At 41.2% G+C, this 26,884-nt stretch overlaps 1 protein-coding gene and 1 pseudogene across 1 annotated transcript in view; one reads left to right on the forward strand and one right to left on the reverse strand.

Annotated features, from left to right (window-relative positions):
* The window catches only part of SRGAP1 (SLIT-ROBO Rho GTPase activating protein 1), a 319,302-nt gene that overhangs the window by 262,725 nt on the left and 29,693 nt on the right, over window positions 1-26,884 (reverse strand). The gene's annotated exons all lie outside the window — the stretch shown is intronic.
* Window positions 25,386-25,703, forward strand: LOC104680834 (annotated as a pseudogene).

Here is a 26,884-nt window from a genome sequence, read left to right on the forward strand (position 1 = left end):
CATCTCAAAAACATTTTCTTTCTAATTCTAAAAGACAAAGAGAAAAGTAAGAGATGAATATGTTCAATTCAATAATATCATTACATAGAAGGCATTTGTCTAGAATATTTTTAATGATTTTCATAATGAAACAAGAATGATTCCATGTGAACAATGATTATTACATATTTTATGACTCTTCATTATTTTTCAGAGCTGTTTTTCATTAGTCCTATTTGACATTAAACTTAGAGATATGGCAGTAAGCACCAGAAGAACTGAAAACAGAACATTTAAAAATGGTTGACCCTGTAATTCAAGACTAGAGGTAGGGAAGGAGGGAATGTTGCTTTTCATTAAAAACTTATTTATCTATTTTGTTTTTAAATTATGTGTATATATTACTTTGATCATAGTTTTTTGTTTAAGTTACATAATTGAATCTGGAAAAAGAGTCGTACAGTAGAATTTCTGTAATGAATATTTTTTTCTACAAACTATAGGCACCCGCTACCACACCCAGCTAATTTTTGTATTTTTAGTTGAGATGGGGTTTTACCATGTTGGCCAGGCTGGTCTCAAACTCCTGGCCTCAAGTGATCCTCCCACCTCTGTCTCCCAAAGTGCTGGGATTACAGGTGTGAGCCACCATGTCTGTCCGCATCATTTTTTTCAAAGGGGACATAGAAGTGTTCAGAGGAGGGAGTAATCAGCTTGGATAGAAGTCAAAATAACTTCAAGAGAAATGACTGAACTAATGACTGCATGGTGTGGAGATGGTAGGAAAGAACGGTATGAAGCCAGGAGACTGGGTAGGACTGGGTAGGTCTCTCTCTTGCAGAATAAGTACACTGGGCACACCTGAAGGACAGGCAGTGACAGTAACAGAGCACTGCTCCATGTCAGCAGGGGAGGAGTTTTCTCAGATAACAAGAACTCAGGTGTGGTGGTGAAGGCCACTGGCCTTCGTAGTGAGGAGCATCTAACAAAGGCATTCAAAGCCTCCATGAGTGTGGAGGAACGAGCCAGAACTACGCATGGGAGTTGCAAGGAACAAGAGAGGGCAAGGTCCAGCCAGGTGGCCAGACCCCTGAAGAGGAAGGGCTTCTGTACAAGGAATAAAAAGAAGGTGTCTAGAATCAGCAACATGGAACTAGGCAAGGCCGTTACCTCCTCCCAGCCTAGGAAAGCACAGAGCTTCCTTTAGAAAAGACTACCGGAGATGTGTTCCCCTTTGGGCAGGGGGAACAAGATGGTGGAAACATAAAATTTTGAAGGAACAGTCTGTGAAGAGGGTCAAGAGGTGGGGGCATTTAACTTACAACACAACCAGTTCTCCACAGGGCCCAGTGCAAGAGGACAGGAAAGGGACCAGGCAGAGAGCCTATCACTGCCCGTCTCCTGGAGCCTGCAGAAACCCAGGTGAAGAGCTTTGGTTTTGCAGGGATGGGGGCTCAGGCAGGCCTGTCCTGGGGGAGCTCAGCAGGTGTCATCTAGACATGGTCTGCTTTCCCTCCTCATCCTAGATGCAGCTGGCCACTGCGGAGGAGAGGAGTGACTGAGGGCTGGGCGCAGGGCCCACACCCCACATCTTACCTTACATGGCTCACACTATACATATTTCCGTAAATAGCTTCAATTTCAGTGGTCAGCCGCTTTTCTAGCTTCCCACAACAAAAACCCACAACCTTCTTAATGAACATGTTGTGGTTTTTTTCCTCCACTGTGGAAGCAAAACTCACACTTTTGCCAGTGCCCACTGCAGCGAATGGCATGGAGGAGGGAAAAGTGGACACTTTAGGGAGAAGCATCCATTCACATGCTCCACTCACCTACACCCTCACTACCTGCTTACTCTCTCCTGCCTTTGGCCTCTCTCCAGCAACATTTGTGTCTAAAGTATAAGCGTGGCTCTTCAAAAACGAACAGTTACACGCTTTTCTAGTAAAAACAGCACTGACTTTTTGGGGTTGAGTGGGAGAAGTGTGAGCTAAGAATAATGGTGAGTTATTTTTCCCCTCCTCTGGGCCAGGTATCAGGGCCTGGATCACACCAGAAGTACCTGCAAAGTCAAGAAACATTATAAACATGAATCTGCAGCAATCTAAAAGAGATAGAAGGGAACGAAACTACAGACCAGTTAGGAAGAAACGACATGTCATGGAACAAACAGATAAAGCAAATGAATAATTAACCCATGGTAAATAAATACTAAATAACCATCAGAAATTCTTTTTTTTTTTTTTTTTTTTTTTTTTGAGACAGAGTCTCGCTCTGTTACCCAGGCTGGAGTGTAGTGGTGCAATCTCGGCTCACTGCAACCTCCGCCTCCCGGGGTCAAGTGATTCTCCTGCCTCAGCCTCCTGAGTAGCTGGGATTACAGGCGCTCGACACCACACCTGGCTAATTTTTGTATTTTTAGTAGAGACGGGGTGGGTATCACCACATAGATCAGGCTGGTCTCGAACTCCTGACCTCGTGATCCACCCACCTTGGCCTCCCAAAATGCTGGGATTACACAAGTGAGCCATCGCACCCGTACCCCCACCAGACATTCTTATACATTTTATTTCAGTTACCTGTAACTCAGAACTGTAGTACTTACCATATTTGTTCACTCAACAAATATGTATTATGTGCCTACTATGTGCCAGGCACAGGTTATATACTTGACTGAGATGCAACTGTGTGGTGTGATACAGGCATGACACGTACTATGTTTCGAGGTTCTTTATAGGTTTAAAAAGTCAGGCTGATTGTTAGCTCTGCTCTTCCCCACGCTTTTGATTCAGTCCCAGTTGACAAAGATTTTTTTTTTTTTTTTTTTTTTTGAGATGGTATCGCTGAGGCTAGAGTGCAGTGGCGTGATCTTGGCTCAGTGTAACCTCTGCCTCCCGGGTTCAAGCAATTCTCCTGCCTCAGCCTCCCGTGTAGTAGGGACTGCAGGTGAACACCACCACACCTGGCTAATTTTTGTATTTTTAGTAGAGATGGGGTTTCACCATATTGGTCAGGCTGGTCTTGAACTCCTGACCTCGTGATCTGCCTGCCTCGGCCTCCCAAAGTGCTGGGATTACAGGCATGAGCCACCGCACCTGGCCGGATTTTTTTTTAAGCCCCCTAAGGCCATTGATATTTTCTCTGTAGCATCAACTCTATTGCATTGGATTCCATTGTTTCTACACAGCATTATAGAAAAGTCTATGGCCTCACATTTTCTAACAGCAGCAGCAGCTGCTCCTATGACTCACTACTTAGACTGGGTATTCACACAAGATATGCTGCTTTCAAATCTACTTGAGTAGAGGAATGGGAAGGGGGATCACCCAGGCCAGAAGCTGTTGCCGCCTCTTCTCTCCACCTCCCAGCACAGAGTTCTGAAAGGAGTTGAAAACTCTGGTAGGCTTGGTATGCTGAGTCAGCAGGGCATTATATGTGAACCTTCAGGGATGGCAAATGTGGTTTTGCCCCTATCACCCAATCACTCACTCGTCCTTCCATAAAATGCATGAAGCACTGAGCCCCCACTCTGTGCTTGGCACTGCCCTGCACTACTGTCACAGGGGTGAGGTTCCTGCAGATGGATATTGTTCCCACGTGTGCTTTCAGGGGATGGGCTTTCCAGGCAGAGGGAACAGCATGTGCAGATGATGAGGTGTGGCCTCAAGGGCTACAGAAAACAAAGTTCAAGAAGTGGAAAGCAGCAGCTATGGGTAGGGTTAAGGGTGTGAGTTTCTCTTAGACCAGGCCTGCACCCCCATTGATCCTCTCCACTCATGGTGCATTCTAGCTGCTGGGTGCAACCTTGGTTTGGGGCAGATCCCTGCCCAATATTCACTATGTTGTGTTGTGGCCCAGCTGTGGCAGCTTGGGGTGTTACAGAGAAACTGTCCTGCCATGAGCTGTACATTTGGCCAACCTGTGATACAATGCATTGTTTTGTGCAGAATTATCTAATGACGTGGGCCCAAGTCTTGTCATGTGCTGGGATAGCTGGTGTTAACAATTCCCTTAGCTTAGGCAGTATTTCTCAGTAGGTAGAAACAAACCAACAACAAATAAAACCTTTCTACACAGAGAAATGAGAACATGCCATTAGAGCTCAGCACTAATTTTAGTAAAAGCAAAGCTCTCGTCAGGTTTTATCCCGTGATGGAAGAAGATACAAGCCCAGAATGCCAGATCCTTGAACGTGTCCAACCGTGTAATCTGGTGCATCTCAGATTTAAAACAAACCAATTTGGGAAAGAAAAATCGCCATGTACAGATTAAGATGAGCCGATGTCTGATACTGCAAGAAAGAGCTAATCTCTATAAGCAGAAACTAAATCCATAAAGACACAAGTCTTTATGGAAAAAATACAATAAGCTTAATACTATTAAGGGTAAAAGAAAAAAAACAACAACTCAGGGTTTTCATACAGAGCTCTAGAGTCTGAACAGAAGGTCATATGAAGACTGGAGGAAGCTGTGTGAAAGGTTAAAGACCTGGCAGCTCCCCTTGGAGAAGAGAGCACAGGTGGTAATTAGGACACAGGAGACAGAGACCATGTGGATGAACAGCAAGAGAAGCCGGGAGGAAACCGACTGATGCTGCCAGGTTGTGTGTATCTCAACACCCAGAAGAGAGAGAAAAATAAACTCTATGCCAACATTTCTAAAAAAGAAGACACAAAAACTGACCTGACAGATCATCTTAACAAGCTTTAGACTGAGGGAACCTCAACTGAAAGTGCAGTTCAAAAATCTTTAGGACAGAGGAAAGGAAATGAACGAACGTTGTCAGAAAGAAATGGAGCTTCTCAGGATATTACCTATCAAGACAGATCATTACTTGGAACAAGAAGAGGAAAGTTCTGAAGCAAAAGACAAGATGAGCCGTGAGGATGAAGAGCTGGAGACCTTCAAAGGTAATTCAAAGACCTTGAAGAAAGGCTGGAAGGAACGATTTCTTCTTATCATCTTAGATTCTGTTCCTTGAACTAACAGCACATGATTCCCGGGGGAGAGTGTGGGAGGCTAGACAAAACCTTTTCATCTCAAGGGTGGAGGCTGAAGACCTAAGACCATTCCAACAGATGTTTAACTCGAGTTTCTAGAAGTGATGATCCACCTGATGTTCCAAGTGGCACAGGTGTCAGGGAGCAAATGGCCCCTGGGAAATGGTTCACATCCTTCCCCTCAGACTTGTTTCTTGGCTGCCAAGCTTTTTCCTTCTTCCTCCATTGCCAAACCCAGTGTTTCCAGTGGATCCAAATGGGGAATTTATGGCCAGAGGGCTCAGATAGCATGGAAAACCCTCTCCTTCGGAAAGTGTGAATAACCACTGTCCCCCACTACCAATCCCCCACTCCCCTGCCATGAGCTGGCTTCCCATCAAGGGGCTCCTATGCTTATCCTTCCTTATGAGCTAGATTTTCCCTGGACACCCCCATGAAGAAAACAGAAGTGAGCTGCCTTCTGGCGTCACTGAGCCTCCACATGACCCCACTAGTCAAAATCCTTAAATCTGGCTAGGCATGGTGGCTCACGCCTGTAATCCCAGCACTTTGGGAGGCTGAAGCAGGTGGATCACCTGAGGTCAGGAGTTCAAGATCAGCCTCGCCAACATGGTGAAACCCTGTCTCTACTAAAAATACAAAAACAATAAGCCAGGCGTGGTGGCGGACGCTTGTAGTCCCTGCTACTTGGTAGACTAAAGCAGAAGAATTGCTTGAACCCAGAAGGAGGAGGTTGCATTGAGCCGAGATTGCGCCATTGCACTCCAGCCTGGGTGACAGAGCGAGACTCAGTCTCAAAAAAAACAAAAACAAAAAATCCTTAAATCCTTCGGAGGGAGGTTTTGCTTCTTATTTTTTCTTCTGAAGTTGTTTCTGAATTATTTAAATTCAGTAACAAAAAAAAAATCCCATTTAAATGTGTTTTGGCCAGACGTGGTGGCTCACGCCTATAATCCCAGCATTTTGGGAGGCCAAGGCGGAGGACAGCTTGAGCTCAGGAGTTTGAGACCAGCCAGGGGAACATGGCAAAATCCCATATCTACCCAAAATACAAAAATTAGCTGGGTGCACTCCTGTAGTCCCAGCTACTTGGGAGGCTGAAGTGGGAGGATCGCCTGAGCCCAGGAAGGTCAAGGCTGAGTGAGCCGAGATAGTGCCACTGCACTCCAGCCTGGGTGGAGAGGCTTAAAAAAATAAATAAATAAATAAATAAGTACATAAAATGGTTCATTTTTCAAATAAAAAAGTAAAAAAAGGGTTTTTACTTTGGCTCAAATTACAACTTCATATAAATTTTGGACTGTTTTCAATAAAGAGAACATTTAAATTCTTTTCATTGGCCGGGCACGATGGCTCACGCCTTTAATCCCAGCACCTTGGGAGGCCGAAGCGGGTGGATCACTTGAGCTCCGGAGCTTGAGACCAGTCTGGCCAACATGGTGAAACCCTGTCTCTACTAAAAATACAAAAAATTAGCCAGGCGTGGTGGTGCATGCCTGTAGTCCCAGCTACTCAAGAGGCTGAGGCAGGAGAATTGCTTGAACCTGGGAGGCGAAGGTTGCAGTGAGCTGAGATTGTGCCACTGCACTCCAGCCTGGGCAGCAGAGTGAGACTCTGTCTCCAAAGGAAAAAATAAATATATTTTTTCACTATACTATATTTTATAGAAAATGTACGATCCAAACTTTAATCCAATGAGCCAGACAGATTTCCTAAACAACATATTATCCATGATCAGTTCGGATATGAGGACATTTGAAATACAAAATGTTTTCCTTCCCACCAATGATTCTACATAGCACAATAGCAGGAGAAAAGTGAAAGCTGGTCTCTGTGATATTATGATTTTCTGTGTATGTGTCTGTGTGTGCAGGCATTCATCCACGGTTCCTGGTTCCTAACTTCCAATAGCCCTTGGTGCAGTCATTTGTTATAGTCTTGGGGCACTTCAGGTCTCAGAAGCAGACCTCAGAAAACAGAATCTCTCTCTCTCTCTGAACTTCTCCTGTTTTTCTTCTACTTGCCCAGGCAGGACTCTAATCTGATTGTGGGTCAAAAGACCCTCATTCCTGAGAGGGTTGTGCCCCACACCTTCGAGGAAAGAATGCTGTACAGAGAGGCCAAGAAGAATTTAAACAGACAAGCCTTGCTGGATTCCTCCACTCAGTCTGTTAGTCTGAGATCATACCCTTTTTGTTCAATCACATTTCTACATGGTTGTCAATCATGCCTATGTAATGAAGCCTCCATAGAAACCCAAGAGGGTGCAGGGAGCTTCTGGATAGCTGAACATGTAGAGGTTCCTGGAGGGTGGCGCCCAGGGAAGGCATGACAGCTCTGCGTGCCTTACTCCATACCTCGCCCTCGGCATCTCTTCATCTGTATCCTTTGTAATATCCTTTATAATAAACCAGTAAGCATAAGTGTTTCCCTGAGTTCTATGAGCCACTCCAGCAAATTAATTGAACCAAAAAAGGAGAGTCGTAAGAACCCCAAGTTGAAGCTGGTTGGTCAGAGGTTCTGGAGGCCTGGACTTGCTGGTGTCTGCTGCTTGTTGGTGGGGAAAAACTCTCACACATTTGGTCACAGAAGTCTTCCGTGTTGATTGTTGTAGTGTGAGAGGAGAGGAAAAACAGTCTGAGAGTTTTTCCTAAACAATCTCCATAAACTTCAGTGGATTTTAAAAATCTACTCAAATAAGAATGGTGGTGACCAGAGACTGGGAAGCGGGTAGAGGGGAGAGGTTGGTCAATGGGATAAAGTTACAGTTAGGTAGGGGGAATAAATTCTGGTGTTCTACTGTACAGTAGGGTGATTACAGTTAACAGTAAAATACTGTATATTACCAAATAGCTAGAAGAGAGGCTTTTGAATGTTCTCATCACAAAGAAACAATAAATATATAAGGTGCTGGGTGCACTCACTACCCTGGCTAGAGATCATTATACAACACAGATATGTACTGAAACATCAAATTGTACCCAATAAATATGTATAACTATAATGCATCAATTTAAAAATATAAAAAATTTAAAAAATCTTCTCGAACGATGTAGGAATTCAAACTGATTTATATTCCACTATGACATGTAGAAATCTCAGTGACTAATGTTCTCCATACTTCTTTGAGTTAGAGTCTTGCTCCATCACCTAGGCTGGAGTGTGAAGTGGCAAGATCTAGGCTCACTACAGCCTCCGCCTCCTGGGATCAAGCGATTCTCCTGCCTCAGCCTCCCGAGTAGCTGGGATTACAGGCAAGCACCACCACACCCAGTTAATTTTTGTATTTTTAGTAGAGACGGGGTTTCACCATGTTGGCCTGGCTGGTCTCAAACTCCTGACCTCAAGTAACCCGCCCGCCTCGGCCTCCCAAAGTGCTGGGATTACAGGCAGGAGCCACCACACCTGGCCTGCTCTCCTACACCTTACTGCATGCATTCAAAAGGATTTCCCTTTAAAGGAAATGTCAAAATAGAGGTATACCTCCTGGAATGATGAGCAAGTCTTCGGTAGGGCTGTCAGTGTGAAGATATCTTCCGGTACCAGAGGCATTTTTACATGTTCAACAATTTTGTATATGCAAAATGTCATCTATTTTAGTCAATATTTACTTATTTATTTTAATTTAGGAAGACGTTTGGTCATAAGAACAAGAACATTCGCTATGAGATGTGTCAGAGTCTACCATATGGGATTCTTCAAACGTACAAAAAGCAGGTTTTCTTCTTGTCACTCTCTGGGGCAAAGACTTACCTAGGTAAATCACCTTTGCTTATTGTAAAACTGTGTCCAGTTTCAAGAGACACTTTGGGGACAGCCTGGGACGGACAAAGGGCAGGACCAACTGAAACATATAAACAGTCCTGCTATTGAATAAACTGAGGTGGGTTTAATCACACCATCATTTGCCCTGCTTAGTCTTTCATGATGCTTTGAAAACTTCTTGAAAATGAAGACACTCAGGGTTTAATGGGAAAAGTCCCTGTAGGCCTGAGTGTAAATGGGAATAATGGGGCTGGCAGGTGGGCCCACATCCCCTACAAGGCAGCTGTGAGCTTGGCAGGCTGTCACCGCAATCACATGATGAACCAGATCTGCCCCTGCCCTGAGCTGTAACTGGATATCTCCTCGTACACTCCAGAGACCAGGCTGATCTCCGGGGATCCCCTGAACTGATCACAAAAGAGGTTTGTGTTGCTAACTTCCCATTGACCTTGAAAAGCTCCTTTATGAAATGTCTATAAAATGTCACAGACTGAGTTTCAAGAGAATTGTTCTTGGTTGGGTACCTAAACATAAAACGAAGAGACTCTGTTTGCTCTTAGCCATCTAGGAAGTTAGTTAATTTACAAAGCAGTTACTTGATTTTAACCAACAGTCTGTAAATAAATTCAATAAATATCCTAGTTATAATAAAAGACATATTCAGATTCAATATGATTTTTTAATGTCTATCATTTTGAGTGATTAGAATGAATAACTTATGTTTGGTCTTTAAAAATTTTTAATTATAAAATCATTATAGGGACAGGCATGGTGCTCACACCTGTATCCCAGCACTTTGGGAGGCTGAGGCAGGTGTATAATCTGAGGTCAGGAGGTTGAGACCAGCCTGGCCAACATGGTGAAACCCCGTCTCTACTAAAAATACAAAAAATGAGCCAGGCGTGGTTGCGGGCACCTGTAATCCCAGCTACTTGGGAGGCTGAGGCAGGAGAATTTATTGAACCCAGGAGGCGGAGGTTGCAGTGAGCCGAGATGGCGCCACTGCACTCCAGCCTAGGCAACAAGAGCAAAACTCCAAAACAAAAAACCAAAAAACATTACGGAAGCATTATGAACACTGGATAGTAAAGGGAAAAAGAGCCATTCTTCATCACAACACTTACTTATCTAAACAGCTTATCCCAAGCTGTAGTACTTAATCTATACATCTTAAAATGTGTATATTTAGGTTGGTGCAAAAGTAATTGCGGTTTTTTCTATACTTTTAACGTCAAAACCGCAATAACTTTTGCACCAACCTAATATATGCTTAATTATATTCATGCCATATATACAAACTCTATATTCTAATTTTTATTTATTCTCTAACTAGTTTTCACAATATTTCCCAATACTGCAGTCCTTGAATTAGTAAAACTTCATAGTTTATTATTTTTCTAGAGTTTTAGTAATTTATTTTTAGCAAGCTGTATATCAACTCTCAATTTTAAGTGTTTAAAAGTTAAAGCTAACTTTTATTTCAAAGATTCTCCAGAGGAATAAATTAATGTATATAAAATAGTTAAGAAGGGCAAAAATATCTTAAATTGGAACTCTACCCATAGAAGAGGTTTACAAATACAACTGCTATTGGTACTCTAAACGGTATCATTTCTTTCCAAGAGTGTTACTAGACTGACAATCTACATACATCAAGTGATGATAAAGAGTGGTAAAGGAATATTGGCACCACTCGGTGCTTTACCTGAGTTATCATATTTAAGCTGCACAATATCTTAGGCCTCAGTACTATTATTACTTTCATTTTACAGATAAGAAAAATCTGTAATGCATCAAAGTGGGTAAGTAACTTGAATGAAGTCATAGAGCTGGGATGGGAATCCAGACATCCTGATCTAAAGTCACTGTTCAGTCAGTATGCTATTAACTCTACTGGTCCCCCAAATAATGAGTAACCACCAAAAACCCAGTCCATTACTACACATTATCAACTTATTTTTGATAAGATCTTTTTCCTTGCAAATGATTGTTATTATGCAGCTGAAATTCTGATCGCCTTTGCTATCCCAGTGATGTCAGTCTGTGTACATACCATAAAATATCCATAAATGGCTTACTGTAATGCATCAATGATCTTTATATCCCATGCAAGCACTTTGATAGATTCCAGCCCAGTCATATGTTCACACACCATTGTGTGTACTCCAGAAAATTACTATCTATAATCTCAAGAGCTCAGTGCCATTGAATTTCAACTACAGTAAGGTGTGGCCCTGACAGTTTCCAGAAAGTCAATGTGACAGCATTGAAAGTGGTAGCACTGTTGTTGGCTGCTTTCCTACAATATTATAATACAATCAGCAACAAAAAATGAGGGATGAAAAAAACAGTTGACTTCCCAAAATATACTGTGCATGTTCTATTGGGTTATGCGCATCGAAAAATGTTGACAGCAGTGTGTTGCTTTGCAGCAGCTCCCTCTCCTGCCTCCCCACTACTCCTGATCCAGTTGTGTTTTTGAGAGGGACCCTAGCAAAGTGAAGAGTGTGCAGATAAAGAAAGGCAGGCTGGTGAGAGGCCTGGAACACATCACCCGCTCATTCATTCACACATCAGTACATTTTCGAGGTACATCTAGGGTCTGCCAGGAGCCAGGGAGGCAAAAAGAGAATAAAATAGTTCCTACTGCAAAGTCCACAGTTCTGTGGAGGAGTCAGAGAAAATAATGGCAGTATAATAAAATACGTGGATTCATAAAGGTAATGGGAGGTGCTGCCAGAACACAGGGGATAAAGGAGAAACTGAGGACCTGAGATTCTTATACCTACACCCTATGAGATCTGGGCTCTCAGGGTTAGTAAGGGAGTCACTGAGAACCCTGTATTAGTCAATTTTCATACTGCTATGAAGAAATACTCGAAACTGGGTAATTTATAAAGAAAAAGAGGTTTGGCTGGGTATGGTGGCTAATGCCTGTAATACCAGCACTTTGGGAGGCCGACAGAGGGTGGATCACTTGAGGTCAGGAGTTTGAGACCAGCCTGGCCAAATAGTGAAACGCTGTCTTTGCTAAAAATACAAAAATTAGTCAGACGGGGTGGCATGCACCTGTAATCCCAGCTGCTAGGGAGGCTGAGGCAGGAGAATCACTTGAACCCAGGAGGCGGAGGTTGAAGTGAGCTGAGATTGCGCCACTGCACTCCAGCCTGGGTGACAGAGTAAGACTCTGTCTCAAAAAAAGAAAAAGTTTTAATGGACTCACAGTTCTACATGGCTGGGGAGGCTTCACAATCATGGCGGAAGGCAAAGGAGGAGAAAAGGAACATTTTACGTGGTAGCAGATTAGAGAGCATGTGCAAGGGAACTGCCCTTTATTAAACCATCAGATCTCGAGAGACTTTTCCACTACCACAACAACAGCATGAAAAACCTGCCCCCGTGATTCAATTATCTTCCCCAGGCCCCTCCCATGACACATGGAGATTATGGGAGCTACAATTCAAGATGAGATTGGGGTGGACACACAGCTAACCCGTATCAACCCCTTATGGATGGGGACACTCTAATCAAGGGCCATCTTGGTCTGGAGACAACCACTGAGTTTAATTCCCCTATGAGATCTCCAGTTACCTCAAATCAAACAATCTTACATTATGGGGAGGGAGGCTGTTGAACATGGATTTGGGTAAGTAAATAATTTTTACTTACAGTTGGTAACTTCTTTTAAAGAAGAAGGGATAAATTCATTGTCTATTTAGTAACTAATTCTATCCAAGAGTAATTAATATTAATGTTTTAAATAAATGGCCATCAACTTGCTTCCCCCTAACTTAGTGCTCCTAAAAGTGTTGCTCATGGATCAGTACTGGTTTGCCAATTGTTTACTACCAGTGCCCAAAGAAATACAGAGAAATTGAGAGTAAGCATTTAGAAAATGTATGTGTTTATTGGATCTCATTATTAAAATGGGGACTCTGTATGTGTTTTGTATGTTTTCGTTTCTTTTTTTAATAATAATTCATTATATTGTATTTTATAAAAGCATCAGTTCATGACAAATTAGGAACAAAACTAGGTCTTTACCACAGACAGTCTGAGAGGCACAGCTCCAAATAATTCAGAGTATGTAAGTATGCAGAGGTGCACTTTTCCCCCTTAAAAAGAACACAGGGCAGGGTAAGGAAATTCACACTTGTGATCCTAGCACTTTGGAAGGCCAAGGCTGGAGGATCACTTGAGCCCAAGGGTTCGAGATCAGCTTGGGCAACATAGCATGACCTCATCGCTATTAATAACAAAAAAATTAAAGAAAAAAAAGCCAGGCATGGTGGTGCTCACCAATAATCCCAGCTGTTCAGGAGGCTGAGGTGGGAGGATCACCTGAGCCTGAAAGATTCAGGCTGCAGTGAGGCAGAATCACCAATAACTTCAGCCTAGGTGACATAGCAAGACCTTGTCTCAAAAAAAAAAAGAAAAAAACAGTAAATTAACAGTAAAGTTTTTCAAAAATCATTTAGCCTTCAGAACATGATTCTCATTCAAGTTGGAAAGAACTACTGTTTATTGGGTTTATCTGTTTCAGACACTGAGGTTGGCCTTCAAATGCATGGTCTCTCTCAATTCTCAGCAACCCAACAAGGTGAGAATTAGCACTGTGTTACAGATGAGAAGACTGATCCCTACAAAAGCTGCATCACCAGCCCAGGACTTTGCAGCTAGGAGGTGGACTGTGAAACAGACTATCCAACTGTAAAGCCAGGTCTCTGTCCAATGTAACTCAGAATCTACTCAATTATGAATAAAAAGGTATACAGGTTTAATCTCACAGACAAACAAGGCATTCCCCATCATCCCCACTGTGTTGTAGAGATGTGGTCAAACTGACTAGAAAAATCAGTTCTCACACAGCTTCAGAAATCAAAAGCTGACAGTTTATCAGATATACACACTACACACACACACACACACACACACACAAACACACACACACACAAATAGAGGAATGAAGCAATGAACAATTACAACTTTAGGGGCAACAATTTATCTCTGATTTTAAAAAAGAAGATGCGAACATACTCTCAATTATCTTCCACAGGGATTAGAAAACTATGATCCATTTTTACAAAGAGAACTCTACTAGAATACAGCCATGCCCATTCATTTCCATATTGTCTACGACTAGTCTTGGCTACAATGGTACAATAGAGAACTCGTGACAGAAATTGAAGAGCCCACAAAGCCTCAAATATTTGCTCCCTGGCTCTTCACAGAAAAAGTTTGCTGACTCTTGCTTTATACTAATAAAGCAGGCAGCAGTACAGATGATGATTTCCATAAACAAATGCCCAATCACATTTCAGGCATTAGGATCAAGAATCTGATATAGCAACACTTCTCTAATGTTGTTCGCAGATAAAGAGAGCCTGACTTGTATTCTTGATATTTTTCCTTTGTCAACTTTTTAAAGGAGGGTATACTCTCTAACTAATTCTCCCAAATGTAGATGGCAGAAAGGCAAAAGTGTTTTAAATAATCCACAACATAGAGGCTCCATCATCAACTATGTAACAGCAGTGTGTGCAGTCATCATTGGCTCCAGGTAAACATTCCAGGCACTTTCCACATATTTGTGAGGATTTCAGTAATCTGTCCAACAACCTCATGAAGGGGGGGGCCACTGAGGCCTGGCAAGATTCGGTAACCTGACTAGAAAGATGGTATCTAAGCTGACTGCTGGGTGTAGAATTTGGTCTCAACACTCTCTGACTCTGAAACCTCTCTAGTGTTGCCCGTAGACACCACCACACATCTAAATTAGCCTCAAGACATAAAGTTTTATACCCAAATTTTATAAAATGATAATTTAATATTTTTGTCAATCAAGATGAAGTAACCAGATAGTTGTAACACTATAACATTACTATAACATTGGAAAACAATGTTCCACCTACCCAACAACTTTATTTGCTTGAATGAGTCCATGTTGTGGTTTTAACAAAAGACAGAAAGAAAATGTGACTAAGACATATCTTAATTACAGGCTTTTTTTGGTTCTAACGTGAATTGTGTTTTCCTATTAGATTATATTTTCCAGAAGAACAATGTGCATTTAAATTTTCCCAAAGGGAAAAATACCTTTTCATGGGTTTATGTTTGCAAAGAAGTAAGAAGGCATTGGCAGAGAATCAATTTTCCCCAAAATACATATACACACACAAAATCAATACAGACTGCACCATTAAAGAAACATTCCCATCCATTATTATTTTACTTTTTTTGAGACGGAGTTTCACTCTTGCTGCCCAAGCTGGAGTGTAATGGTGCAATCTTGGCTCACTGCAACCTCGCCTCCAGGGTTCAAGCCATTCTCCTGCTTCAGCCTCCCAAGTAGCCGGGATTACAGGCACATGCCACCACACTCAGCTAATTTTTTGTATTTTTGGTAGAAACTTGGTTTCGCCATGTTAGTCAGGCTAGTCTTAAACTCCTGACCTCAGATGACTACCTGCCCCGGCCTCCAAAAGTGCTGGGATTACAGGCATGAGCCACAGCGCCTGGCCCATTATTTTCAATTTCAATATTATTGCAGCTTTAAGAGGAGAATAAGTTCAAGTAGAAAGCCTGGTTCATATTTTTTAAAAGGTTCATTAATAATTTCTAAGAAGATAAGGATGCAGTCAACCAAAATGATATAACCTATATTGAGAAAATAGTTAAATACTACCTGATCCTAAAAAGTTAAAATACTCTAGTTGGTGATTGACTTTTGTGCAAACAATAAATCACATGCTTATCTTAGAAGTCAACATTAGCATACATCATTCTGTTTGTCACAGTATTTTAGCCACAAACTGCTTCTCCCACAAGATATAGACTAATGTTAAATGGTAGAAACATCTTGAATTTTGTAGTATTTAAATATAATTCTTCTCCATCACAGGGTTGTATGCTTTTTGGAATTTGAGTTCCATAAACACTGTAATTTCACAGTTAAACATATTTCCATGGTCATAAATATTCAAATTGTATAATAAAGATAGTATAAGCAGCTGATAAAATGCGATTAACATTCATTTACAGTAGCTTAGCAGGCTTAACCAAATGATACTTCCCATAACAGGCTACAAGGTTCTGATTGCGTTAAGCTCGCTGATTATTCTTTTCTATCCTATGATATTTCAATACTATACCTGAGATTCCAAATATCACCATCAAGTGGATTGTAAGGTCTTTTGAAGTTCAAGAGTTCTAGGTTTCATGATATTAAAATTTTCTCCAAGCGTGTTTTCTGAGTTTGTACTTCTTAATTTCTTGTTTCCAAAAATGGTAGCTACTTACCATTTCTTCAATCTTTTCAGTTTAACTCTAGAAAACTAAGACCTCTGACAAAAAATTCATCAAACCTTTTATGTTGGTTTCATGTAAATAAACACACTTTTTTAAAACAGCGCATTACTCTGGATTTCCTCTGCTACATTTAAGTTATATTCAGCAAAGCTGTCTCAGAGAGATACAATAAACATGATTGTTATGTTTTAAGCAATAAACACTGCTGTCAGCACATTACTTTCATTAAGTAAATTTTATCATTTGGCTTTATAAACAGCAGCTGGTAATTCTAGCTGAGTTTCCTTGTTTCTTAGTGATCAGCATGTCTTGGGAAGTGACTGCAACTAAGAAACTTTGTATATTGCAGAGACCTCTAAACTTGCAATCAACTACAGATTCAAATTACGTTCTTTTATAGAATTACAGATTTTCATATAAACAAATACACTCCTATTGTCCCACCAAAATACCTTCCAAGCTGTTAAAAGTGTTCCTATTCTTGCTTAAAGTTATAATCTTAGGGCCAATCAAAAAGTATATCTAAGATAGCTTTGTCATAATCTTATTTATTGAGTTGTGTTGTAAATTTCAAAATCTATAACTTTTAAAAAATTTTAAAGAAATCTCAGGGCCATTTTGTTTATAAAATAAGACAATAAACATATTTCTGGTTCAACAACATACCATTTAACACCGTGCAGTCTCATTTACATACATTTCAGCATTCATAAGAACATAAAAATTCTAAATTGGGAGCAACTAATATTTTTACAGCCTGATTATTAGTGACCTTCCTGCCAAAAAACTGAAATAAAATAGGAGAAAATATTTAGAAACCTGATCTTTGAGGGTACAAACAAATACACACACACACACACACACACCAAATATTAACTAAGCACTTATTATGTACCAGGTATTAGAGCCAGATTGTATTTGACGGATATGGTCTTTAAGGACAGCTCATGACTGTAATCCTCAACACTTTGGGAGGCAGAGGAAGAGGATCACTTCAGCTCAGGAGTTCAAGATCAGCCTGGGCAATGCAGTGAGACCCCATCTCGACAGAACTAAAAAATTAGCTAGGTGTGGTGGCAGATGCCTGTAGTCCTAAATACTCAGGAGGCTGAGATGGGAGGGCCCTTTGAGTCCAGGAGGCTGAGGCTGCCGTGAACTACAATCATGCAACTGCACTCTAGCCTGAGCAGCAGAGCAAGATCTTATCTCAAAAAAAAATTAGGATGGAGAATAGAGGACAAACATTAAACAAGTAGTTACAATTAATTAATTACAATTACTTATAATTAATTAAATACTTGATTATAATTAGAGTGAGTTTTAAAAAATATTTTATATATAATAAAAGTAATTATATCATAGCAACAGTAAAAGCTCATATTTGAGAGTTCACTATAAGGCCAGGTATTCTTCTAGTGCTTTATATACTCATTCATTTAATCATCAATGTACTATACATTTGTTACAGAAAATTCGGAAAACAAACACACAAAGAAGAAGCTTTTAAATAACTATCCATCCCTTTTTCTCAGAAATAATAATTGTAATATATTCTGGTATATACTGTATTTTATTAATCATATTTTTCTCTCCTCATGAGATTTCTTAGTTTCTTTGTCCTTTAATACTCTTCAAAAGTCATACTTTCTAATGGTTCCATATTATTCTAACACTTTTACATATCACAATTGATTTGATTATTTACTAGCTCTTTCTCTGTCTCTTCTTTCTTTCGTTTCTTTCTTTCCTCTCTCTCATTCTCTCTTTCAGACAGAGTCTCGCTCAGTCACCTAGGCTGGAGTGCAGTGGTGCAGATCTCAGTTCACTGCAACTTCCACTTTCCAGACTCAAGTGTCCTCCCATTTCAACCTCCAGAGTAGCTGCATGTGACGATAGGCACACACTACCATGCCTGGCTAATTTTTGTCTTTTTTGTAGAGACAGAATTTTGTCATGTTACCAGGCTGGTCTTGAACTCCTGGGCTCAAGTGATCCTCCCAACTCAGGCTCCCAAAGTGCTGGAATTACAGGTATGAGCCACTGCTCCCAGCCATAATTTTCATATTTTAAAGAAAACTATGACGAGCACTCTTTGTTTTGTTTTGTTTCTGTTTTTGTTTTTGTTTTGAGAAAGAGTTTCGTTCTTGCTGCTCAAGCTGGAGTGCAATGGCTCGATCACAGCTCACCACAACCACCACCTCCCAGGGTCAAGCGATTCTCTTGCCTCAGCCTCCTGAGTAGCTGGGATTACAGACATGTGCCACCATGCCCGGCTAATTTTGTGTTTTTAGTAGAGACGGGGTTTCTCCATGTTGGTCAGGCTGGTCTCGAACTCCTGACCTCAGGTGATCCACCGCCTTGGCCTCCCAAAGTGCTGGGATTATAGGCGTGAGCCACCACGCCAGGCCAACCATTCTTATACATAATATTCGTCCTTATCTCTGATTATTTCCTCTGGAGAGATTTGTAAAAGTAAGATTACAGGCCAGGCACAGTGGCTTACGCCTATAACCCCAGCCCTTTGGGAGGCCAGGTAGGCGGATCACCTGAGGTCCGGAGTTTGAGACCAGCCTGATCAACATGGAGAAACCCCATCTCTACTAAAAACACACAATTAGCCGGGCTTGGTGGCACATGCCTGCAAACCCAGCTACTCGGGAGGCTGAGGCAGGAGAATCACTTGAACCCAGGAGGCGGAGGTTGCAGTGAGTTGAGATTGCGCCATTGCACTCCAGCCTGGGCAACAAGAGCGAAACTCCGAAACTCCGTCTCAAAAAAAAAAGTAAGATAACAGAGCCAAATTGCACTGTAGAAAGACTGTATCAATTTTCACTCCCACTCCTAATGAGAAATTATGTTTATCATACCATACCCTCAACTTCATAAAGTATTATCCTAAAAATTCCAACTGAAAAGTAAAATTGTATCTCATTGTGTGTGATCAACCTATGCAGCAAAGACTCCTTAGCTATGAGGAACAGATTGACAATATGACAGGGACATATTTTTTTAAAGAAGACAGTTTGGCTGGGTGTGGTGGCTCATACCTGTAATCCCAGCACTTTGGGAGGCTGAGGCAATTGAGGGCGGATCACCTGAGATCAGGAGTTCGACACCAGCCTGGCCAACATGGCAAAACTCTGTCTCTACTAAAAATACATAATTAGTCAGGCATGGTGGTGCATGCCTCTAATCCCAGCTACTCAGAAGGCTGAGGCAACAGAACTGCCTGAGCCCGGAACAGGGAGGTTGCAGTGAGCCAAGATTGAGGCACTGCACTCCAGCCAGGGTTACATAGGGAGGAGGAGAAGGAGGTAGAGGAAGAGGAGGAGGAGGAGGAGGAGGAGGAGGAGGAGGGGGAGGAGGAGGAGATGACAGTTTACATCAAATAGGAATTAGATTTAGAAAACTTTAAGGGGCAAACATCAGACTCTAGAATTTAAGAAAAAGGGAGTAAAACTGAAGTTCCTTAATGCAAATACTTCCCACAAGAAGTCAAGACATTAGGATTTTTTTTCTCAGATTAAATTTGTGTTGAGGCATCTAAATGCCAAAATGGTAGAAGAAAATGGAAAGATCTGTAATTTGGCATACAAAACATACTGATTGAGAAAGTGACTCAAATGAAATAAAATGAAGAGGAGCATTTTATCAGAGAGGAGCTGACCATGGCAAAAGCTATGTATACAAACAACTTCACCATGGAGAGAGGGAATACACAGAATGCACGATCCATCATTCCCAAATGATTAAATGATTTACTACTACTTTCCAAAAAATCTCGAGAGTCATAACCAGGGATACTTTCACCACACCGTGTCTGGCCTTGAATTCTTCCCAGCTTGTCCCTCAAGAGCCCAAGAAATTTCTAGAAAATTGATACAACAGATAATGGACTCCTTGCACAGCTGAACTTACTGGGAAAAAAAATTAAAAACAAGAAATGGGAAAATATTTCATCTTTGGAGAAATATGATACTGGATTAAACTTGAAGAATTCAAAGAGCTTAAAACACACACACATGCATCCATACACACACACACACACACACACACACACACGTGCACATATGGCTATCCACTGTTGGCTAAAAGTTAAAACCTCTAGGACTGGTATTCTGGACACTGACATCTCACATGTACCCTGGACTGAGTGAGTTCAGTCAGGGACCCTGGCATCATGCCCATTACCAAAGAGTTAGGGGACAAGTGAATATATGCATTCTTCAGGGGAAAAATTCTAGGTTAGTCCAAAGAACAATTACAGATGATAAAGCATTTCCTACATTTTCATTGTTCCTATATAGAGAAAGGCACTCAACAGAATTCTGTATATTTGTGAAGAAAATTCTTTTTCCTGAATGTATATGTTTTATCTGAAATGTATTTTTCTACCTAGAAGATACAGCAGTGAACTCCCAACATTTATTAATTAGTCTGCATTCACTAAATATCAATGGATACAGTAGTGATAACTAACATTTCCTTCAGTCAACAGAGAGTTATTATTTCATTCTAAGTGCAAGGAACTGTGTCATGTGCCAATAATACAGGGAAAATTCAGACTGGATCCCAGTCCTCAGAATGCTCACGGTTTGGCAGGCTAAACATACACTTTCATTAGCTAGCAAGTGTTAAAGGGCATTCACGTCTGTCGAGATGTAAAACCCCTGAAAGTGGCAGATTTCTCAGTAAAAATAAAATACTTTTTCTCTACAGACAGTATGAGAAGAGCAAAAAGATAAAAGAGATTCCAATGGAATTGATCCTTCTTCTTCAAACACTTAATTCCAAAGAAATATATATGCATTTATCACACAACTGACTCCATGAAGTCAATGTTCCCATGAAGGGAACATTCCAAATCAAAAGGAACACCTACCCCCATTCCTTCCCGCTTAGTAACAATATGGCTGCAATGCAGTCAGGTAACCCATTTCACGTCATATAAAATAAAATGTTTTCAAAAGAGTCAATTTTCTCAAACTAGAAATCACTTAAATCTCTTTCTGATAAGGCATCTTTTCATAACTTTTTAAATAATCAAATTTCTCACCTTCTGAAAATCAAGATAGCATTAATGATTATCATAACTAAAATGACAAATGAACGGCAGGGAACAAAGCAAGATCCTATCTTTAGAAAAAAATAAAAATAATAAAATTAGCCAGGCATGGTGGTTCATGCCTGTAGTCCCAGCTACTCAGGAAGGCGAAGTGGGAGTATCTCTTGAGCCTGGGAGCTCAAGGCTGCAGTGAGCCGTGATTGTGCCACTGCACTCTAGCCTGGCCAACAGAGTGAGACTTTGTCTCAAAACAAAAGGCAAATGACAGAAGTAAGTTCTAAAGTAACCTGCAATGGCTGATATGATGGAACTGAACCCCCAACTGAAAATTTAACAAAGTTAAACACCATATGAAAATCTTTTAAATTTATTAGCCAGGATAGGAAAAGTAAGAAAATTACATTTGTTGCACATCTAAATCTAAGCCACGCTTTTACAACAACTTTCCAAGAGCTACCTAATTTAATCCCACAAACAGTGCTCTGATTCCTGAGTTATAGAGGAGCCTGTTGCCCAGGCCAGAGTACAAGGGCACGATCTTGGCTCACTGCAGCCTCCACCTCCTGGGTTCAAGCAATTCTCCTGCCTCAGTCTCCCAAGTAGCTGGGATTACGGGCACGTGCCACCACGCCTGGCTAATTTTGTACTTTTAGGAGATGGGGTTTCGCCATGTTGGCCAAGCTGGTCTTGAACTCCTGACTTCAAATGATCCACCCACCTCAGCCTCCCAAAGTGCTGGGATTTCAGGCATGAGCCACCAGGCCTGGCTTGCCTCGTTTATTTAATCAGAACAAACATGCCTGCCCACTCCATAAAAGAGTTGGGAGAATCAAGTGTTGTCTGTGCATGTACAAGTGTGCTTTGGAAAACTGTACAGCACCATGTGTAGTGTTACTGATTCTGTAACTTTTTAAAGGGGAAGAAATATATAAAAGTTGCAAATGAGGAAGCAAATTATGCCTTGTAAAAGGAAGAACTCTACCAATTCACCTGTTCAAACTTCCTTGTGAAGGGCTGGGCTGCCTACCCTTTAAAGGATTTAAGCAAAAGCCCTATTACTACTTGTCTGAGATTCTGGCTGGATGGAGAGAAGTTGGATTAGATGATATTAATGTCCATTCTACTTCTAACATTTTCCAAGGCCTAAAACAGATTGAACAGAATCATTCCCACAGGAAAGGAATACCTTTTTCCCTTTAGTATCTTTATCCTGACTTTAAAAATGTTTTGGGGCTGGGCACGGTGGCTCACACCTGTAATCCCAGCATTTTGGGAAGTCGAGGTGGGCGAATTGCTTGAGGTCAGAAGTTTGAGACCAGCCTGGCCAACATGATGAAACGCTGTCTCTACCAAAAATACAAGAAGTTAGCCAGGTGGGGTGGCACACGTCTGTGGTCCCAGCTACTCAGGAGGCTGAGGCAGGAGAATTGCTTGAACCAGGGAGGTGGAGGTTGTAGTAGCCGAGATCACACCACTGCACTCCAGACTGGGTGACAGAGCAAGGCTCCATTGCAAAAATAAACAAATAAATAATAATAATAAATAAAAATGTTTTGGATTATTCATAAATGCAAAAAACATATGGTTCAAAAGAGAAAGAACTTTGATCACCTGCAGATGTAAAAGTTCAGGTAATCATCTTCTCACTTCACCTCTTCAGTCTTTCTTGCCCCAGTGGTTTACTTACCTCTGGACGGTGGTTCATCTCTTAGATAGGCTTGAATCAGTAGTCTTCAGGCCTTTTTTTTTTTTTTTTTTTTTTTAAGAGACAGGGTCTCACTCTGTCACCCAGGCTGAAGTGCAATGGTTCAATCATAACTCACTATAGCCTAGATCTCCTAGGCTCAAGTGGTCCTCTCACCTTAGCCTTCTGAGTAGCTGAGATTACAGGTGCGAGTAACTGTGCCCAGCAACCCCAAACATTTTTGTGATAGACCCCACAAAAAAAGAGCATTATCTCAATGTGTGTCTATTTCCACATTTATAGATTATGCATGTGTGTTATTCTGTGAATATATTTTAGGTATTACATATACAATAAAACATAAAAGGAGACAATAAAAAAGATGACATTTTCTTCCAGTACAGCACTGTGTGTCTTAATCTCCACTTTGTAAACCTGATAGATCAGTCACTTCTTCCTCCCATGAGTGGTAAAGTCCTCTTGATTCCACCTTTCATATCTCCTTCACATCTCTCAAGGTTAAGATGAAACTGAGGCCTTCAGCATGCTACTAAAGAGTACAAGGAGACCTTTAAACTGGCCTCCCTCCACTCAGTGTTTTTCAGTCTATCTTTCATGCTCACGTTTGACCTTATCACTTTCAATAGCTCCCTACTGTCCACAAAATCTAACTGTTTGGCCGGGCGCATGGCTCACGCCTGTAATCCCAGCACTTTGGGAGGCCGAGGTGGGTGGATCACGAGGTCAGGAGATCGAGACCACCCTGGCTAACACAGTGAAACCCCATCTCTACTAAAAATACAAAAAATTAGCTGGGCGTGGTGGCAGGCACCTGTATTCCCAGCTACTCGGGAGGCTAAGGCAGGAGAATCACTTGAACCCCGCAGGCTGAGGCTGTAGTGAGCTGAGATCGCACCACTGCACTCCAGCCTGGGCAACAGTCTCAACTCCATCCCAAAAAATAAAAATAAATAAATAAAATCTAACTGTTTATATGGCATTCAGCCAAGGCTTATATAACATAATAGATGTCATTTTACTGGCTATGTCATCTCTGGTAAATTCAACTTTCTCCATTTTCTTTTCTTGTTTTTTGGCGATGGATTTTCACTCTTGATGCCCAGGCTGGAGTGCAATGGCTCAATCTCAGCTCACTGCAACTTCTGCCTCCTGAGTTCAAGCAATTCTCCTGCCTCAGCCTCCTAACTAGCTGGGATTACAGGCATACATCACCACACCCAGCTAATTTTTTTGTATTTTTAATAGAGATGAGGTTTCACCATGTCAGTCAGACTGGTCTTGAGCTCCTGACCTCAGGTGATCCACCCGCCTTCGCCTCCCAAAGTGCTGGGATTATAGGTGTGAGCCACCGCACCCGGCCAACTTTCCTCAGTTTTCTAATCTAGAAAATGGGATAATGGGGTTAGCAGTGTGTATCTCATATATTTCTTGTGAGATTTAAGCAAAATGTAAAATTCACTTACACTGCCAGGCACAAACTGTATGCCCAATAGCTATTAGCTATTATTAGCATTACCTGTTATTCTTATCTCTTACTACTCTGCTCAAGGCACTTAAAACACTAAGCTCATGATTGTTAAGAAGGAAACATGTCAGAATCATTTGAGGAGCCTTTCCTCTACCTGGAATGCCCCTCCTTTCCTAGAGAACTCCTCATCCATCAAGGTCTAGCCCAGATGTCTCTCTCATGAGTTTGTATTGTACTCTCCCAGGCAGAATGAATTTCTTCCTCCACAATATTCCCATAAATTAAGATATCTCTAACAGACTCTACGGCAAATCTTTGTTTACTTTTCCACCTTAAAACCAGGATACAAACCACAAAAAGACATGGACTGTGTTTCACTATTCATTCAACAAACACTGCCTGAGTGACTACTATAAGACAAAAAAGCGTCCCAATAAAAAAACAAATCCCTGTCCTTGATAAATCTATAAAGATATTCAATAGCTGTTTGTTGAATGAGTGAACTTATGATACTTAATTCCAGCATGACTGTAAATGAATGTAAACCAGTGACCCAGAATCAAATACTTCAATTATCTTAACAATATAATGGAGTCACAGTACATTTAATCTATTGGAGTTGAACCACGTGTCTATGTTTACTTGGAAGGGAAGAAAGGAGAAAGGACAAAATCCTATTTTCCCTAACATCTTTTCCCTCTTTCAACTAGACCGTGGCCTCAGACAAGTGTGGGGTCGTAGCCCATAAGCAAAGAGAAATTTAAATCAATTTCTGGCTTCAGAGCTTTCATGGATGTACTTCTTGGTGACCTGGGGATTTTCAAGAGTAATTTTACAAAATGTTTTCTCCTTATTGTCTGACTTGAGATCCTACCCCTCACGTAAGTTGTAGTTCCCATATAACTACTGTTAAAGCAATTTCATAAATTGCCAGTAGACTAGGGTACAAAAACAATCAAACAGGTGCTCTCATGAAACATAACGAAATGTTCTATTTAAAGAAAAACTCCCGGTTACGCGAGACCTGTACAAGACGAGGATCTCAGTCGCTATTTCTTGTTTTCATCATATAGATAGAACAGCCCTGCTGCAAAGATGGTCAATGTACCTAAACCCGAAGAACCTTCTGTAAGAAGTGTGGCAAGCATCAGCCTCACAAAGTGACACACTATAAGGGCAAGGATTCCTTGTATGCCCAGGGAGAGGCGCTATGATCAGAAGCAGAGTGGCTATGGTGGGCAGACAGAGCCAATTTTCTGGAAGAAGGCTAAGACCACAAAGAAGATTGTGCTAATTAGGCTGGAATGTGTTGAGCCTAACTGCAGATCCAAGAGGATGCTGGCCATTAAGAGATGCAAGCATTTTGAATTAGGAGGAGATAAGATGAGAAAGGACCAAGTGATCCAGTTCTAAACTTTGGAATATTTTTCTTTTAATTTTGAAGAGAAAATGTTGAAGCCATAGAAAAATTACCTGTAGGAAAATAAATACAGTGATATTCTTACACCAAAAAAAGGAAAAGAAAAGAAAAGAAAAACTCCCAACCTCACGCTAACTTGCATGAGCCATAACCTACAAAAAACCTGTACTTCGGTTGTCCTAGAGTCAGGTGTCAAATGTGATGACTGTCCTAAGAACTGGTGGTAACTGTAGAAAACTGAAATGCGCTAGCGAAGCCCTAAGAAGAGTTACATTGTCCTGTGTTCTTTTTCCTTAGTTCAAAAGCACTTGCAGATTTGCAGGGAAATTGAACCATTAATCCTCAAGGGCTCATCAGGCTCCCACTTTAGATTTCAATTTACCCAGGTATGGCATGAAAAGGCGCTTTATAATTTGGGAAGGGAACAAAATATGAAAATGAAGGAAAAATGGCAAAGCAAAAAGCAAGGAGCTACATACATTTTCTAGAATCTTAGTTTAAATAGCCATGATTTGATGTCCATTGAGAGCAATTGTAAGAAAGGTAAAAGATCTTTGGGAAATTGGGAGGAAAATTAGCATTTAAATTGGCTAACTTAAGAAAGTTACAAAATCGCTTACTTTTTACAGCAGTAGTTCCCAAAGTGTGGTCCTTGACCTACAGCATCAGTCTCACCTGGTAACTTGTTACAAATGCGAATTTGGGGGCTTGAGGTGGGGCCTGTGTCAAGTGGTTCTACCAGAATTCCTAGCACCACTCAAAGAGGACCAACAACAAAGGGTGAACACTTAAATAAAATCAAGAGAAGAGATAGAAGCTGAAGAGATACAACTTCTTTCCCAAGAAAATCAAGCTAGGAAGGCAGGGAGAGGTGGCTCACTCCTATAATCCCTAATCCCAGCACTGAGGCAGGTGGATTGCTTGAGCTCAGGAGTTCAAGACAAGCCTGGCCAACATGGAAAACCTCCGTCTCTACTAAAAATACAAAAATTAGTTGGGCATGGTGACGCACGCCTGTAGTCCCAGCTACTCAGGAGGTTGAGGCAGGAGAATCACTTGAACCCCAGAAGCGGAGGTTGCAGTGAAAGAGATCGCACCACTGCACTCCAGCCTGGGCGACAGAGCAAGACTCTTTCTCAAAAAAAAAAAGATAGGGAGAAACCTCTTCATTTGG

The sequence above is a fragment of the Rhinopithecus roxellana genome, chromosome 10 (assembly GCF_007565055.1).
Source record: "Rhinopithecus roxellana isolate Shanxi Qingling chromosome 10, ASM756505v1, whole genome shotgun sequence".
NCBI classification, from domain to species: Eukaryota; Metazoa; Chordata; class Mammalia; order Primates; family Cercopithecidae; genus Rhinopithecus; species Rhinopithecus roxellana.